The sequence below is a fragment of the Bombus pascuorum genome, chromosome 9 (assembly GCF_905332965.1).
Source record: "Bombus pascuorum chromosome 9, iyBomPasc1.1, whole genome shotgun sequence".
Taxonomy (NCBI): domain Eukaryota; kingdom Metazoa; phylum Arthropoda; class Insecta; order Hymenoptera; family Apidae; genus Bombus; species Bombus pascuorum.
The window spans coordinates 16536391-16555592 of NC_083496.1; the positions used below are offsets into that span (position 1 = coordinate 16536391).

The 19202-nt window shown below is 34.4% G+C and overlaps 1 protein-coding gene across 5 annotated transcripts in view; it reads right to left on the reverse strand.

The window, feature by feature from the left end:
- The window catches only part of LOC132911028 (protein tipE), a 232202-nt gene that overhangs the window by 19750 nt on the left and 193250 nt on the right, over positions 1-19202 (reverse strand). The window lies entirely within an intron of this gene.

Genomic DNA, 19202 nt, shown 5'->3' on the forward strand with positions numbered 1-19202 from the left:
GAACGTTATTGGAATGCGAATCGTGAACTAATTTTGTTTTATATCAGTTTATCGCAGCGTTTTAATCACCGTATAATTTAATTAATTTGAATTATCGATTTAATGAGAAGAGAGCAAACGAATAGAGAGACAGATTCTTGTTATGAAGGAGTTGTGTAAGAAACGAAGTTTTTCTATTTTTTTTATTTATTATATGAAGAGGGATATTTAATGAATAGAAAGTTATTGCATTTTTGTCTTGTGAAAGCTACGTGATAATATAATATATCACATTTTTTTAATACTATATTTATTTAAAATACAGAGCACAAAAATCATAGCTGTATCAAACATTTTATTTAGATTTTATTTATAGCTATATATAGCATGTTCGAATATTTTTATCCCCAACTGAAATTAATAATTGCCTGTTATCACAATTTTGAATAGTTTATATACCACGGAAATTTAAATATAGAAATGTAATTATTCAAAGTTTATTTAATATAAGTTCACACTTATGTATATTCAACGGTCAATGAAGGACGAAGACAAGAAAACGTTGAGATACATCATCAGAGTCATGATTGTTGAATAAACAAACATTGAAAGTTCCAAGTTACGAGCTTAAAACCGATGGATTGTTATCATCCCAAACAAATTCTAGTAATAAATAGGCAGGAATTCACAGGACACGCGACGATTACGTCGAATTCTTTCATGCAGAAACAAAGCTGTGTATCTTGAGAACCTGAAGGCCGACATTATGTAAATTAATTCGCTTATCGATAAATACAACCTTCTCTGTTCTTCGACGATGGAAATAGAAAAGACGTTCAATCGATACACCGAAACGAAGAGAAGCAAAATGCTTTCTGCGTATTAAAATTTCAGAACACTGAAAATAGAAATTCGCCCATTCAATTGATCAAACTAAGAATTAATTTTGGTATTCTTTTATCGTTCTTTTACACGAATAACAATTTATTTTTAAAACATGATTGTTTCAGTTACTCATGAAAAGTGGTAGTTCTTTGTTATTTATGTTACCCGATCACTTTCTGGCAAGGAAATATGAAGATTACTCGATAATAGATCTGACCTTTATTTGAAGTAGTCGTTACGTTAATAAAATTCTACTCTTCGCCTATTTAAATATTCTACTTTTATTCATTTTCGTGATCAGGGTATGTAGTTCCCTGTAACATTATATTAGGACGATTATGTATAGATATATTATATCGTAGAATTTCGTTCCCATTTTATTTAAATTCAAAGTATAACTAACGGAATGGAAAGAAATTTAAACAAATAATAAAATAAAAGAGGAATCTCGGAAATAAAAATTTTACAGAACCTAAAATTAAAAAAAGAGAAATCATGTACAAAATCTATTTCGTCATTCGGTATCTGTTACGTCGCGTGAGATGGTCCGTGCGACGTCCCTCATAGTCCTGCCGCCAAGGCCTACGCATCGTTACACTGACCTGCGGTAAACCTAAGGAACCATCATAAACCGAATCTCTTTAGCTTAATCTCTACTCATATAAGTATTTCCGGTTTATGAATGGTCCTTAAAACAGTTAACACGAACAACATGGACAAGGACACCCATGAGTCACATCTGCAGGAGACTTTCTCCTCATATTTTTATTTATTAACGTTGGCTATAACCAATGGGCATCGCGGATCGTTGCCCCCAATTTTCTACCGAAAAGTGTGAACAACGAATTCGCGTTCTTAGTTCAAAAAGGCACACCCACACCGAGCTTTCCTCCTTAATAGTACGAGACGGGTCTTCTTCTGTTCTTCCAATCATCGTGTAGTCGAGTCAACGGTCTTATCCTTAGAGCAGTCATCTACTATTTTTTCCATCTCAGCGCGGTCATCTATTATTGCTACACATTTAGATCAGTCAAATCTATTGTTCTTTCAATCTCGACGTAGTCATCTACCGTTGCCGCAAACTTAGGCCTCACTACGGTCTACGCGACATTCACTTAATCTACTTCTTGCTTATACGAAGCAACTAGCAAGTATACAATTATCAAATATATCTTCCGACACGGCGCAATATTAAGTGTAATAAATTGTTGAAAATATAAATCTTATAAAACTGTTGATTACAGTTTTATTACACAACAAACACCCCTATTATCCCACAAGAAATAAGGGAATCGACCTGTTCGTGGTGTCGATTGTTATAATCGTAACGGGAATTTACGACTCCCGTTGACGTGCTTCAACGCGATCGCATCTCCCCGCGATATTTCGTTACATCGTAAAGTAGTTGAATTCGTAATAAGTTCGAACGTAACGCGCAACTGGGCGAATCATAATCTGTCCCGTTTGAAAAAGTAGATTCGCGACTAAGACCTGGAAATAAGCTTTTCGTTTATAAACAGGATCTCTATGGTGGACAAAAGACGCGAGACCTGGTGAAAATTTAGGTTAACTTTCGATATAGAACAACCGACTCGGAGCCTTCGCATGAAGGATCCGACGAATCCTTGACCTATATCCCTTAAAACATCATATCGCCATTACGTGTGCCTTGCACACAAAAAACTGTACGTTGCATGTGTGCCGGCACGTATGTACGATGGTCCTGGAGGATGTTCAAAATCACGGCAGATGCCTCTACGTAAAGGACTCCCGTTTCCTTTTTGCTGATAACTTTTGCCGTTGTAAGACCGGTCACGGTACCGACGAAATTCGATAAAAGTTCAGCTGGAAAATTTCGTGGCTGGCATACGACGAAAGCACACGAAGCCCGCCACTTTGATCTCGCGACCTTTAGAAAATCGGATTTCCAGCTTCGAAGACATTTTTTGTACGCCTCTTTGGCGAGACGTTCGCTATCCTCTAATACGCTTAAGGCCTGAAAAGAAAGAGTTCTTTTGGTCTTTGACCAGCCTCCTTCGCGTTACGAAAAAAGCTAATTTACTGCTTGTTTGGTCATTCGAAGAACTTTATTTATTATTGGAAATTTTGAGTAAAAATTTCTTCATCTATGAAATTTGGAGTCTAATGAATTTCTTGTTCGTACTACTTACTTTTCGTTCCGTATCTGATTAGAGCGAGAAAAGCTGTGTCGATCTTTCAATGTTTAACCAGCCTTCTTTTCGCTACGGAACAGCGTAATTTATTGTTTGTTTGAATAAAAATTTGTTGATCTTTGAAGTTTCAGAGGTTTGCTTATGGAGTCTGATGGGAGGGAAATTTCTTCATACTACCTATTTTTCGTTCGATGTCTAAACGAAAAGCGCTGTTTTGTTTTTTTATAGATAGCAATATCGTCTGAAGTTAAGTATGGTAGTTTGTTTACGTAGCTCGTATTTGACTTTTAGCTTCTGCTTTTGAAACTCATGTTTTGCGTCAATTTATTCACGTAATTCATCTGGTGTTTTCAAAGTCAAACGAAGAAGATTTATTTCGGTGATGTTGAGATGACATACTACCATCATTTCAAATAATTATAATGAATAATGACTGTAACGTATCTCAGATCAATTAAAAAAATAATATTAATATATTGGCAATTCTGTGGATATTGGTAAAAAGCAATAAAGTGAACGAAATAAGAAATCAACATTATTAATATAATTTTATGGCTATGGGCTAACATATAGATTTCAGGCAGTGCGGTTAATATCAGTATCACTAACTAGAAGAGTATGAGTAATAGAGCATTAAAAAATTTTTAAATATTGTAGATTAACAAATATTATTTACAGTATCATTAAAAAATAACATCAATTTATAATTTCAAATGTACTTATATATATATTAAACTTATTTTTAGTATTACAAATAAAATCAGCAGTTTTTAAATCATTTCCAAAATAATGCACTACACAGATTAGTCTCAAACAATTGCAAAACACTAAAGTTAACCGCCATATCATAACCATACAAAATATATTCAGTTCCAATCTTCGTTAAAATCAGAAACAGTTCAGCACAAATGATAATTACGTAGATATTAAAACTGGTTTCTCACGTTGGATATTTTTACCTGTTTTACGAACAGTATAAAGCTTAGACTACTGAAAGTAGGTTTTAGGACGTTCAAGGATTGCGTTGAAATGCTTACGTTCCTAGTTTGATGAGGGGAATTAGAACCATCTGGAAGAACGTACGCGTCCCTTTCTTTTTCTTCTGTCGTGGGTGAACACGAATATCTCGGTAAACGGTGCTTTTAAGAAGCTGCAATTAAGTTGTATTCCTCGTGCAAGCTTAAACCTCGCTCAACACCGGCAATTTACCTCACTTATGAACGTTTCTGATGTTTTCGCGAACATGCTGACTGGAATTCACGTTTAAATTCAGCCTCGTGTTAGTACGCTACGTGGAACACGATAAATTAGAATCTTTTCTTTCCTTTTTCATGAACTATTTGTTCAGAATTCGTGGATTTGACCCAATTTGAGAAAATGGAGACGGAACGATACATGTATCTCTTTAAACTCGATTTAATTTTTCGCAAGTAGGTGGATGAAATTGAAGTGAAGAGAGGAGATGGCTGGCATTTTAGATCGTGAGTTGTAATAGAATTTTATACACTTAACACTTCTTAATTTAAGTTTAAGTTTAAATTTAACTTTGAGTTTGGAGAAACCAGAGAGAATAGATATTACAAAATACCACTAAAATTATTAAAAGATTAAACCAGGATATGAAAAACAGACACTGATAATGAATATCTAATAGAAAAATTAAATATCCATGAAAAAAGAAATATAAAAATATAACACGATCAAAATTTCAAATTAAAAGCCATACTTTTAAAGAAAATTAAGGAGGTATTAATATATCTTATTTTATTATTTTTTGACAAGAATCCAGCTGTTTGTCAGAAATGACCTACCCTCAGCCCCTACTCGGATACAAATTATTTTATGCTCTGCTAAACAAGCGCGTATACTTTTTCAGCCGGTATTCCATTTCAGAATTGTACGTCCCTTATTTGTGTTCCACCAGCAGGATGCTTCCTCGCGGAGTCCGCCAATTTTGACTGTGTTTCGCTATAAAATTGTTCCGACTTCCAACACAAGCTTCCGACATCACGGCTCATTTATCTTCTACGGTGTAACTTTGAACGAATTTTGAAATGAAGGTCTGACTTGCTTGACAATGTCGGGATACTTTCAATGATTCAGAGATGCTTACAGTAGCTTATATTTACTACGGTAATTTAGAGACAGATGTGAACGACTAGTAAATAAAGATTCTTATTCGAAAGAGGATTGTTTAGTACGATAGCTGCGAGAATGAGCAGTATGGCTCTGTTATTAATAATAACTTATTGTGATAACTTATCATATAATTCAGAGTGGTAAATAGGCTTTAACGTAGTCCATAGCGTGATCCTTGATATACGGGCATAAATGTAAGAAACGCTCTTTGTAAGAAAGACAGAGCTCTCTTGGTATTTTTATAACACGGAGATGTCTTGGGTACGTTCAAAATTAATGCAAGCATATTTCTGTAATAATACAGCAATTTCGCTACTAACGAGCGTTTAATTCTTTCAATGAGCGCCACGAAGGTTCTGCTATTGAAGTGGGTAAGTTGAAGAAAGAATCATGGGAGTTACGTCATCGAAATTCAAGGTTCTTTGAGAGCTAAAAACGTCAAGATCGTATCATAAATTCATTTCATAATTATGGAAAATCTTTGAAATTGTATTGTAGGTATTTAAGAACGCGAGGTGATAAAATTATGTGCACAAAAAATAAATATCATTAGTACATATAATTAATATATATTGTATAATAGTACTTATTCAAAGGAATAATATAATGATATTTATCTAAAGACTAAGTATCAACGAACCGAAACATTAATAAAACACTAATGAATAAAACACACAATATTTTCTCGTAATATAAAACGAATAACAAATGACAGGATGGTTCCCAAACTCTGTACTTAATATCCAATGAGATATCAGACAAATAAAACTAATGGCAAATTAGAATAGATTCCGCTAACGATGCAGAAAGTAAAAGGAAAATATTAAATAATTCTACCTGGGGATCTCCATTTTCCTCGGTAATGAGCTAACCTTTCCTCTCAGACGGAGTCAGCGAGGTAGAAGATGTTCTGGGAAACATATCGGCCTTGTTAAATTCTTCCACGCAATATCATTCTGTTGAACATTCCGCGGTTTCCTTGGATTTTCCGTAATAATGCGATGCACGTAGAGGCCAAGCCGATTGAAGGGTGATGAATAGAAAAGGAGATATCGAGGGATGGAAAGTTGAGATAATTACTTGTTGAGGAGGTCACGGTCCGATAGCAGGTCCCCGATGAAACAAGAAGTCTGGGCTTGCAAACGAAACTGATCCCGAGTTGGAAATAGTCCAGAAACATTCAGCTAATAACAACTACCGACGAGATCTTTTATTCGCCAAGAGAAGTTTATTCCATTGGTAAGAGTAATTTTCCTCGTGACGGCCGTCTCGAAGATCAGCTCGATTTTCCTGTCCTTTCATTCTATTCGTTCTGTTGAGATCGTTGATGAAATTTCGTTATGAAAGATGAGGTAATAACTTAAAACGATTAGGGGCAAAAAGATCTGAAAGAATATATTGTCTTTGAGTCTCCCTAGCTTCGATATTTTTCAATCGATTTTTTAGTTAATGTACAATTGACTTGATATTAATTTATATACGTTATGTCGATATTGTATTATTACTTGTTTACTGTTCTTTTTTCTATGTTTTTTTTTTTTATAGAAATGATATATGATTACGATGCAAAATGTATTGAATTGGTACTTTGATTATTATAATTAGAATGTAATATCGATACACGTTGGAAATGAGGTTTTATGAGTAATGTTTTAATAATGACATCTAAATTTTCAAAATGCAGTGTCATTTTGTTGCTGCAGTATTTGTAGAACATTACTACGTACTCTTTTTAATTGATTGGGAAAAAATAGAGATTCACTACACTAAGCAGAAAGCTTATGAATGTTCCACACATTAATTATACTATCAAACGTGTTACATGAAATACAAGTAGATAGAATACAACAATATATTATTACAATATTGATATAATTGAAATAATTTATACTTCTCTTACTCAATTATAAATTATAATCGTTAGTTTCTCAACATATTTCTAAAATAACTTCAACAAATTAGTTTCACATGTCATTCACACCATAAAGCAACCTATTTCTTATCTTAAACATATTTCTCTATCCACTCATTTAATTAAAAAAGTCTAAACGTTCTACTCTTGTCAAACTACATATATAAACCTTCAAAGTAATTATAAATAAAACAATAGTCTATCAGTTATTATTTGTATTATCGTTAACATTAATTTTTCGTGACATCGTGCGCACGAAAAGAAACAGATAAGGTTGTCTCGCGGATGAATCACGAAGAACAGTAGGTGAGAAATATAGGTACTTGGAAGCAGTTTGGCGTTACATAAATATCTCTAGAAGACTTACGACTCTAGCGACCGGCCGCCCGGTGGAAATTAACGGCGTCGTAATGCGAAACAAACGACAAAGATCGAGGAACATCGTCGAGAATACCGTTGTTCGCACTATCGAAAACGTATTTCAACGTTTTGATACTGTTGTCATTCCAGTTATTTACAACTGGTTACCTTTAAACTATAGAATATAAATAAGTTATAATAGAATAAGTTATATTTCTAAGTCTATATATTCGAATATATTTCACATAGTGTGTGTTACAACGTTTGTAAATTTCCTTAGTCCTCTCTCTCTCGAGACAGAAGAATACTCCCCGTTGACTAATCCTAATACTATGGTTGGTATACACTTTCATAGAAGGAGGAAACCGTTAAAATCCCATTAATCCCGTTGTTACGTCGGCCGACTCTCTACCTGATGCGGACCTCACATCGCGTACGGATGGCAGCCAGATGCCCGCACATCCTTATTGCGTACTCTTGAAAACACTCGCAGACTGACTATAACACACGTGCGATGCCTCCTACTCCCAACTTTCCATCGAGAGCGGCTAATACCCTTCCTAGTCCACCGATAGTCTTACTAACCAATAGAAACAATTTCTATTACTCTCACTTCTCCAACCAAAAACTGTCATCAACAAATCAGATGATTCCGTGCGTTAGACATACCCTTCCTTAGCTCACCTCCGACACAGCATCGTCACTATCAAGTTAGTTCGTCTTCGTCGTCAAATCAGTTAACACGTCTACAACGATCGCTCAGTCCAACGAACTCACTGAGAAGCATCGTAAAGTCGCAGTCTAACATTCTAACCGATCTCTAAGTCGCAGTCGAAAACTCTCTGTACGGTCGCGTCCAAATCAGTCACATTGTACAAGATCTAACTCGAACATTCTAGTGGTAACTTCCGATACTATTTAAACCGACACCTTATATAAACTGTAAGTGTCCTAAACGAAACGCGTCTCTCCGCGAACGGTCGCAACACCCATTTAATTTTTTTAATTTGAAAAGCAAAATCTAGAGTGTAGTATCGTGGACGGAAGGCTTAAGAGAGAATAACAGGAATATCGAGTGAACTATAAACAATGTCGTGGCAAAGCCAAAGTACCGACAGGCCAATCAATGTATTGCCGGCCCTTCCATCGAATAGCTTTGTGGAAAAGGCCTACGTAATCCTGGTTACGAGCGGTTACCGAATACGTGTGTGGTGGGGCTAAGACGAAAGGACAAATGGATGCTAAGGGAGAAAGACGAATCAACAGTCAGTATTAGTTGAGCAGTGTGAGAGTGCGAACTGTGTTGTCAAGAGAGCGTGATCCACGTGAGAGAGAAAGAGAGGAGGAAGAGAGAGAGCGCGCGCTGGATCCGTGGTGACGTGAGTTGCAAATTAACTATTTAAGCGTCTAAATTATAGTACTAGTACTAAATTATAGTGTCTAGTATAGTATAGTATAGTTAGTTCACGTTAAACAACCATCGTTTTCTGTTTAATCAACGCGTGTGCAACCCATTTATTGTGAATAAATTAATTGTAGTATAAGATCCTACAAGAGTGTTTGATATTAAATTTCTTTTAAATCAAAATATTTTTGAACGTAATGCAGCAACAAAATCTCTTATCTTTGAACTTAGAGAACGTATAGCAAGAATCCAATTAAACCGTGAAATATTCTATTAATTCAAGTGCCACGAAACGCTGTGTGGGTTTAGCAATGACAAACAGGTGTGTACGTTTTCCGTACAAACTCGTAGAAAACTTAATATTGCGACGAAGAATGGCGTACAAACATAAACAATTCGTTTATCTGCTCCCGACGTAATTAAATTACGAATATACGGATAGTTGTCGAACTTGAGATACACCGAGCTGTACCCTTCGTTTCGATGTTCACACCGGACGCCATACAGACGCAGAACAATTAATCTGACTAACAAACCGCAGAATTTCATTTGGGTATTTCGTCGACTGAGTTTCACGAAGAGCATGTTCCATTTTCAAGAGTAACCAAGTTGTAGATATTTCTGTTGTCCGCCACGAATTGTGTTTCACTCGGAAACTTACCACTGTTAAACCAGAATCGTTCATGGTGGTTAATGGGGAATTAATAATCTCGTTACACGAATAACAATATGAATTTAAAGCCAATGGGTATAAAAACACTTTGTCAGAGATTGGAATTTTTGATTTGTAGCATGTTTTAATAGGAATATGGATTAAGTGACAAATTTTTTTTCAAGATATTCTGTTTGAGTTTCAACTATTTGTAATGGTCACGAAAGGTTCCATCTATGTCACTTGGGGGATCAATTATACACTGAAGGGTGACTTGTTCGATGAGTGTACCTATTTTATTCACATTGTCAGGATTTTGGAGAATCGATCGGATTTATGACACGTGACGAATAAGATGTAGAGCAACTTTTTGATACTATAAGACTTGTATCGTAAATTTGTATTATCGAAAATGATAATTAACATATGAATCATTTTAATATATACATGTAATTTTAAGTGTAACACACACTATGTGAAATATATTCGAATATATAGACTTAGAAATATAACTTATTCTATTATAACTTATTTATATTCTATAGTTTAGAGGTAACCAGTTGTAAATAACTGGGATGACAACAGTATCAAACGTAACATCAACTTTGTTTTTTCATTACGTGAAGCATAATTTTCTAACGAAAAGTAGTACATTTATAGAACATCTTAGATCCAAAGTTAATACACGCGAACTGTGAATTATCTCGCACAACAAATGAAAAGAGTATCCAAAAGGATAATAGAGGAACAAAATAATCATAATAATACGCAGTAACCAAGAAAAAAAAGAAAGAAGAAAAAGGGACTGATAGCATTAGACATTTTGTTTCTTTGGGACAACCTATTACTTATATAAACAGTTATTACCGTCTCTACGGATAGTAATGCATACTTATAGTATATATACATACTTATACGGATAAAGCAAAATACATATAAAGTGTAACTGATAAAGCAATCGTAAAAGTCACATGGGTAGAGGTCAACGTATATGTACTTAAAATTGCATAAACTCGCGTACGAGTGTAAAGTTCAACTTCCTGAACAAACCAAGAGCACGGAGGAAATGAAATATGCGTATAATAATCGTATGTTATTTCCGGAAGACCTCCACGATGAATCATTCTTGATCGAAGTGTAACGAAATCTATAAGAACTTTTATTTTTTCGCCTTCGTAATTGTAAAAGATTTATTTTTTAATTTTTGCTTTATTCATCTTATCTTGAATTGAATTATAAAAACATTCATCATTCGTAGACAATAATAAATATTCTATAGATACAAATTTACAATCATTATTAATTCATGCGTGTATTCTACAGATACTAGTATTCTCTAGTTATAGACGAGCATTAACTTTTTGACTAGACAGTGTTTCTCATGTTACACATTAACGTCAACGAAATGTTTAAAGCAGCGAGATACGTACATAATTTTTTATCAATTTATACAGATCGTGAAGAAATTATGCAAAAATTAGCAAAAATGTGTAACGAACCAAAATCTCACGAAGAATAAAATCCTTTTCTCCTAAAACATAGAATTCTCATAAAATTTCATCGACCACGATTCTGACTATCCATCGTCTACAATCTCTTCTAACAGAATAAACAAACAGAATCAACAAAAGCTAATTAAAACCGTTCCGCACTAACCCACATACCATCTCGCGTGTAACACGAAGATCATTAAAATTCGAGCCGACTGTCAGGAATCTCGATTCAGTTATCCAACCCTCGTGAGTCTAACCTTCTCAAGGCGACAGGCTCCTTAATAAACGACCGATGTATCATTCCACGTTTATGTTGTGCGAAATACTTCGTCAAACCATTGTACTAGCAACTTGATACAAACTTAGACTTTGGTCCAACTTGGCTTTATCGAATATATCACTTTAACGCGAGAAATTTAACTAACATGCCGAAATGGTCGACCGATTAACATGCGTATGATGTTTGCACGTCATTCTCCTATCATCCCGATGATCAAACGCGATATTTAACAACGTTACATATCTCGATTCACAGCTGATCTTGTCATTGTCGAATTCACTTACCAGCGCTGAAATTGGCACAAGGAAAGGAATATCGAGTTGTGAATATGGTAACTACGCAGCCATAGGGCGATTCGTAATGCGCGATGGTAATATTCAAGGTAAATTCTGGTTGCTACGTATGTTAAATAGATGCGAGCGTAGGAATATCATCCATCTGTTATATTGACTACTTATGTGATAGTCATGTGTCATTACAATAGTAATGAAATTTCAAAAGGTCTCTTATAAAACACGTTATACCTTTATAAAAATTTTCTGTGCTAAATATTGAAATAATTTCTTGAATCATTGCATGCAATTATATTTCACGTGTATTATATTTGCTTCTTTGATGCATTATTTATTTTGATCTCCTATTTTGTTTAACTAACCACTCTTAACTAACTGATTAACTTGACTGACCACTCAATCTTTAATAATTAAAAATGTTTGACATGAGATATATAATATATGAAGACTTATGAAGACTGATGAAAACTATTGCATAATTTTTTACTTATATAATACGAGTTGATGTTCAATTAAGTAGTTCAATGGACGAAACTAGGCACTAATTAATATTTCGTTGCAATAAATAGAAAATTCCGTTGTAGTATTTTTGTTTTGCTTTCAGGTAAAGCAACTTTGTGTAAGTGTGGGTTTCACCACTAACGATAATCTTATTTCTATATATATACAGAAACACACTATGTATGTACATACATCTGTTGGGGAAAGCAAAGAAAGCCACTGTGAAGCATAGAAAGTCTCGCGATCATCAATAATTTCAACGTTGCTAACTCTGGCCTTTCGTTTAATTCTTTATTCGCCTCGGGTATATTCACGTTGCCACTGATATCAACGTTTTTCCTGACTTCTGTTCTCCCTGATAACGAGCGGTACGCGCTCGTGAAAGAAACATCGATTTCAACAAGTTTTCTATGAATAATGAATGGTCGTTTGGTCGATTACGTCTCGTGACCTCTGCAACCTTCATTAACTGTCTGACTCATTGTCGGATTCTGCAAATACTAACGATCGAGTGAACCATTCAATTCGATGTTAAATGATCATGCAGTTTAAATTAATGTTTGCACTGACAAACTGTTCTGTATGTCCTAGAATTTTCCTCTTGACGAAGTAAATGAAAATGTTTTTTTATCTCGAGAAAGATCCATCCAGGTCTTCAATTTTTTATTTCTTTTATTTAAATTTGTAAATCTAATTATTGGCGATGACGTATAATTTGCAAATTTTAATTATATGTTCATTCCTTTGTCGGCCTTTATAATTATTAAGTCTTGATTGAGAGCTAGGGCTATCTATAGCTAGGGCAAATTCCGGTTTCATACTTACAGACTTGATAGCTATTTGTTAAAATGTGTCTTGAAGTCCCGGAGAAATAAAAATGAAAAGATTCCATGAAACTGCCCTAATCAAATTTGATAATGCTGAGAAGTATTACGATTCACAAAGTTGAAAAAAGATCTCTACTAAAGTCTGGATCAGAGAAATTGTGTTGCAAGCAGGAAGTATTTAACAACCCTCTTCTACAATTTAAACTCATAACTTTAATGATTTACACGATAGACTTAACTATCAGCTCCCTCGATTATCTTCAAGACAGGAAGAACCGAAGATTACAAACTTATTTCATTAAGAATTCAAAAGAATTTCTCGCTATTAAAAACTATTCGGTTGAACCAATTCTCTTCCAAACAGAGAAAATTCTCAATATGTCTTTAACAACTCTTACTACAGATTCTAACTTGGAAATCTTCCACAAAATCATCCAACAAAAATTTCACTTAGCCTGAAATTACTATTGAAAATTCAGAAACACTCGTACTATTATAGGGGTAGGTAGTCTTTGTATGCGTTCGATACACGTACTATGCGTATATGCACGTACTACCTATGTGTGTTTATTTGGATTCGACATGGTGGCAGATATTGTAGAATGTGTTGTTTTCTAGAGAAAGCTGTATGTGGAAACGAAGAACGCGCAATCTAAATTGTATCTTCATGGAATGAGGATATATTATAATACTACCTGTTTGTCTCATTTGCAAATGTATACTCCTACGTAAACAATAACTTAAATTGATTAATTTTCATTCAATTTTGCATTAAAACCTACTGTGTTTCTTCCACTAAAAAATATATACTACTACTTAAAGAGTAGCATAAATCGTTTAACTTTCATTCAATGCGATGCTAAAAACCATTAACGTAATAAGTAGATTCAATTTCATCTCTGCATTTTCTTTTATCTTCCAATACCGTATAAAAGGTTAAATTAATGCTAATGCTACAGTTGATTCGATTAAATCAGCCGATTAATTTATACAGCCAGATATTAAACAATTTGACGAACGCAACACGATAAGATAATAATCAAATTACAGACAGCGTAAATATCACAGGACGACTGACAGAAACGATTTTCAATCCGTTTGTGGATTCTGAACGAGACAGATTCCGACGTCAAGCAACGTGAATGATATCGTAATTTCATGGAGCAAGAACAGTCCACGACATCTCGGGGCTGTCTCAAAGATTTGACGAATTCCTAAAGCGAACGTGACTCGCGCTGCAACTAATCTACAAGAATAAATCATTACTTCATTGACCATTTCTCTTCCTCATTATATTTACTTTTTACCTTTTATCTTGCATGATGACATTCGACAGAACATTTATCTTTCTCGACATTTTCACGACTGTACATTATTCATCTAGTGGAAAAAGTAGATTTGCTCAAACACTCCTATATTTTTGAACGAATAAAATTACTATACGTGCAGAAAAAGCGAGGAAAACAAAATTTGATGGCAAACGTAAAAAGCTTTATCGCAAGTGATCGATCAAATTTTCGTAAGCTTACTTTTGTAAAAATATGAATTTTTCCACTGATCACTTTTCTCATTTTTATTTTGAATGTCGAAACAAATTATAAAATTGAGTTTGATTACATCCAATTTGGAAATTGGAAATTAGGTTTTTAAATTATCTCTTTCATTTTTCATAAAATTTATATTTAATAAAATTAATCAAAATTTTAGATTCGTATATTTGTTTCAAAATATAATTAAATAAACGTGAATATCCTTTTTTCTCTGTACACTTCATTAAAATAAATAATACAGATAACAGAATGCCATTACAATTCCATCTCTTTCACTTTCTATTGCAAAAATGTAAATCTAGTAATAGGTAATATTAAAATCGGTCGAAACTATAAATCTGCATATTTTCCAAAAAGTACATTTTCTTCTCTTTTTATCTGGTTTTGTATCGCACTTGCTTGCAAATTAAGGGACAGAATTGCGTTACAAGTGTATGCATTCATTCGGAATATCTGGGTTGCTGGATATTACGTGCACGTTTATGCATTTGATCCACGAGATGCATAGACGGTCGCGTCGTTGCAATTTATTAAAGGTAAGGTAACGTAACAGAAGTTTCGATGCAGCTTATGCGCCTCGTCTCGACTCATTACATAATATCGTCCCTTAGGCCAAGTTAATAGATTACGTATACCGGGAAGAAGGAAACTTCTAAGAAAGCTTTTGAAACTGAACAATGCCGAGCACTGAATACGGTAACCGGCATGCAAGCTCGATACAGATTTTAGGTCATACTTGAGGAAATTTTGTGAACAACTATTGACATTCTTTTCAATTCTGTTACACGAGACTTGGCCACCCTGAATGGCTCTACGTTTTAGATCTTTAGAAACCGACACTGTTTGTAGATCGATATCACCCTCTCTCTTTTTAGACGCTTTGAAATTATTTTATAAATCGAAATATCTTTCTAAATTGCAAAAGTATTTCAAAACGCTTATAAAATGCTAACAAAATGTATCTTATCTTAAAATTTAAATAATTTTCTATGATTACAAGAGAGAATTTCGAAGAGAATACAATTAGGGTTAATGCATAAGGTATTCCAGAAGGTTCATAAAAGGCTACAAGGATGTAATACAATTGTGCTTATAGTTAAAAATAAAGAATTTGGAATAATACTATTTTTAGAAAGACAAAATTAAGATTATCTATCGTATTAAATTTCTTCGCCTAATTGATAAACCAAGAAAAAGTAGAGATGTATATGTCTATCAAAATTCATGTAAATATCGTAACTCAATGAGAACAATAACAACTTCAGCGACTTGATACGATTACAAAGAAGTTCGTTGTTACAAAGGAGAATAACTTTTTATGAAAAGGATAGGGGATCTTTATGGTTCTTCAGGAAGAAAATTGTCTCCAGACAAATTTTCCCAATAATTATCGACGTTGTTCTTCAGTTTCTCGAAACGTGCACCACTAATCTTCAATAGACTGAATTCTGCAGATGCTAGAGGACCTCGGTATCCTAGATTTCCAAGGGATCGTAATTGTCAGACCTTTAAATAAGAGCCTTTCACTGCATAATTCGTACCAGAATGAAATTTCTAGTCTTCTTTTTACGACTGGCATAATAGAAGTTCTAGCAAAAGATATCCACGAAGATAGGAGAAAATTTATACCATCACCGTAGAATAATTCCACGCGTACTGGAAAAATAATTTATGTCATCTTCCAGATTTGAGAATCAGGAAAGTTTAAAATCTCCTTATATTAAGAATTCCTCAATTGTTCCAAAATTAAGCAAAATAACTAATTCGATTTTTGTTATAATTAGTTGAAATTTCGTTGATAGGATGATTACATTAAAAATGTTAAATAGAAGATTCGGTAAAAAGGATAAATGATTGAACAAAAAATTTGAAGGACGAATATTAAATACAAGTTAAATGTAAACGTGATACTAAATTAAACCAAAACTTAAATTTTGTGAGAGATATTGAGACAATATATATAAAACTTTCCATTTTTTTAGCGGAAAAGGTGATGATGAAAAATAAATTTTTCAAATTTTTGCCACTACGAAATCATTATATAGGTAATCATTGTTTAGAAGTTCTGATTCGATATCGTCTGACTAAGCATTCACCACGGAACTTTGTGTAAGTTATAATTATCAGCAAGCACCAAGTTTCAGTTATTTCTTTTCTCTCTCTTAATGAACCTTTAATTCATATCTGGACGGTTTGCAATTCCTCGAGAGGGATTAACTTTAAATCCTTTTCACATCGCCTGGTCCTGACGTTCACGCGAAAACATTCTAGATAGAACAATAGCCAGAAAGAATGCCTCCGAACCGTATCGTGAATAGGAAGGAAAATAACCCAGTTTAAATGCGGAAATATGAAATCGTGCAAAATATGAATATTCGCGAGAAGGACGCAAAAGATGCAGAAATGTAGGTCCACGGAAAAAAGACGGCAGATACAATGAGATATAAATTCGTGGAGAGATACAAAAACGTGAAAGAAGGAAAGGAAGCTTACAGCTTTCTGTCTGAAAACTGTAATAAACTATGGCAAATAATTAATAGAATTTCCATTTGACTCGATCATCTGCGTGTATATGACAATACAGCAAAGAAAAATAACAGTTAATGGACCAATGTATCCCCGATTATCAGTGACAGGTGTTTAAAAGTCAGGTGTTCTTTAAATATAGGTAAAGGATTGGAAATTAATGATACTAACGTAAGAGTTTTGTGATTGCTTTCTGATCCTCTATAGTAAATTTTTGTATAAAATTTATTATATCTCAAAGGACTAATTATATTGTGAAAAAACGTATTGTCTAAAAAATTGTACAATATTTATTCGACTCCGTACTGTGTGTCGATTCTAATAATAAATTTATATCGGTTGTCAATTATTGTAGTATCGTGGATAAAAAGGCCTAAAAATATCGGGTAAACCATAAACATTGTTGCGAGCCGAGGTGCCGACAGGCCCATCAATGTGTCGTCGATCCTTTAGCTGAAGAGTTTCGTGAAAAAAAGGCCTAAGACAGTTGCGTAACAAGTGCGTGGTGAGACTAAGACAGAGGGACAAAAGGGATGCTAAGGCAGAGAGACAAATTCACAGTTAGTGTCACTGGAGAAGTCAGAGAATGTGAATCGAGAAGTCAGGGAGTGCGAGTTGCCTTGTCGAGAGAGTATGCTCCGCGTGAGAGAGAGCGTTGGATTCGTTGTGACGAGAGTTGCAAATTAATTATTGTGTTGTCTAAAGTATAGTACGTTCTTGCGATTAGTTCATGTTAAATAACCATCGTTTCCTGTCTAATCAACATCTGTATCAACCCATATATTCTTAAATTTAATTATTTAATTATTTAATCATTTAATTATTAAGTAGTATCCCCTCCCGATACTATATTATTAAAATCAATAATCAAACGAAACAATTAATAGAGAGATCTACAATTTTCAGGAGAAATGTGAGGAATTAGAATTATTTTAAAACAACAAATTTTCAGTATCAATTTTAAACTTTATCAGCTACTCCAATTTTATCAAACTTTTCGCAAACTTTAAGAATCTATCTTCTCGAAAAATATAAGATCAGATCATCGAAATGAATCTAAACGCATTTTCAACTCTCTAATAATGACTAGAGTGAATCGAGTTCTTGGGCAATACCCAAGTTGCGTAAGCAACGTTCTGTCAACAGTCCCTTGTTGCTTCTATCGAGCAAGCCCTGCACGTCTCTAGAAGCTTCATTGTGTTCATGTAGAGACTGAAACGCCTACAGTAGAAAATTGCAGAAATCTATCTCGATGATTGACACAAGCAATGAGCATAAACATCCACGATCGAATTATTACATATTACTAAAAAATTAACACCTTACGATTATTATGACACTGTTGCTTCTGTCGTAGAATGAGCGAGCGGAGTTCTCCTTTCCTTGTGCCATCTGAAATGCTATCCTTTGAGCAACAAAGATACACGATGTACGATCGTAAAACGCAGAATGCGGCAGATTTCTTACCAAACTACGAGCGAAAAAGTTACGATAAACGGATGTAAATGTATGAAAATGTGACATCGCGATTCGAAGGTTGATCAAAATAAACGCTTTCGCGGATTAAAGGGCGAAGTTCTTCATAAATTTGCTGGAAGAAACGATTCTAAAACGTTCAAAGGCTGGAAAGAAGAAATCAAATGAGAAACGAACGAAACGTGATTTTGCTTTAACATTCACAGGTTTACGAGGCATCGATTTGCAGATGTTAGTTGAATTTTGAAGCTTGTCAAAGGTTTGCTCTTTAAAATGCAATTCGTCAGGGATAATTTTTACCGATAAAAGCATAAAGGAGGACAGCACAAAGTGCAAGAGCAGAGAGTTCCTTTTCCACGATGCGACGTGTCAAAGAGGCTATAACATTAAAAGGGGGCACAGCTTTCGAATATCAGGTTGGAAAGTTTCCGCTTTATCTTGCCCTCCGCCCCATAGTAAATGAACCTTTCCGTTTTCCAAGCCTCGGATCGATTCTAGAAAACTTGACGCGCGGAAACTTTCACGAACGTGGACAAACGTCGACCAATTAAAGAGCAACGATCGTTTCTCATTCGCTCGCGTCCGCCTCGTTAATAAGTTTCTATCTTGGCCAAGTAAAGCTCGAAGAGCAGTCACTTCGGAATTAATGAATATTTCAGACCACTTTTGTTCGTATTCGCGGAATTACTCGATACTAAAGCGAAACGTAACTTTGTACGCTCGTTGATAATGTTACTGTGAAGATTTGCG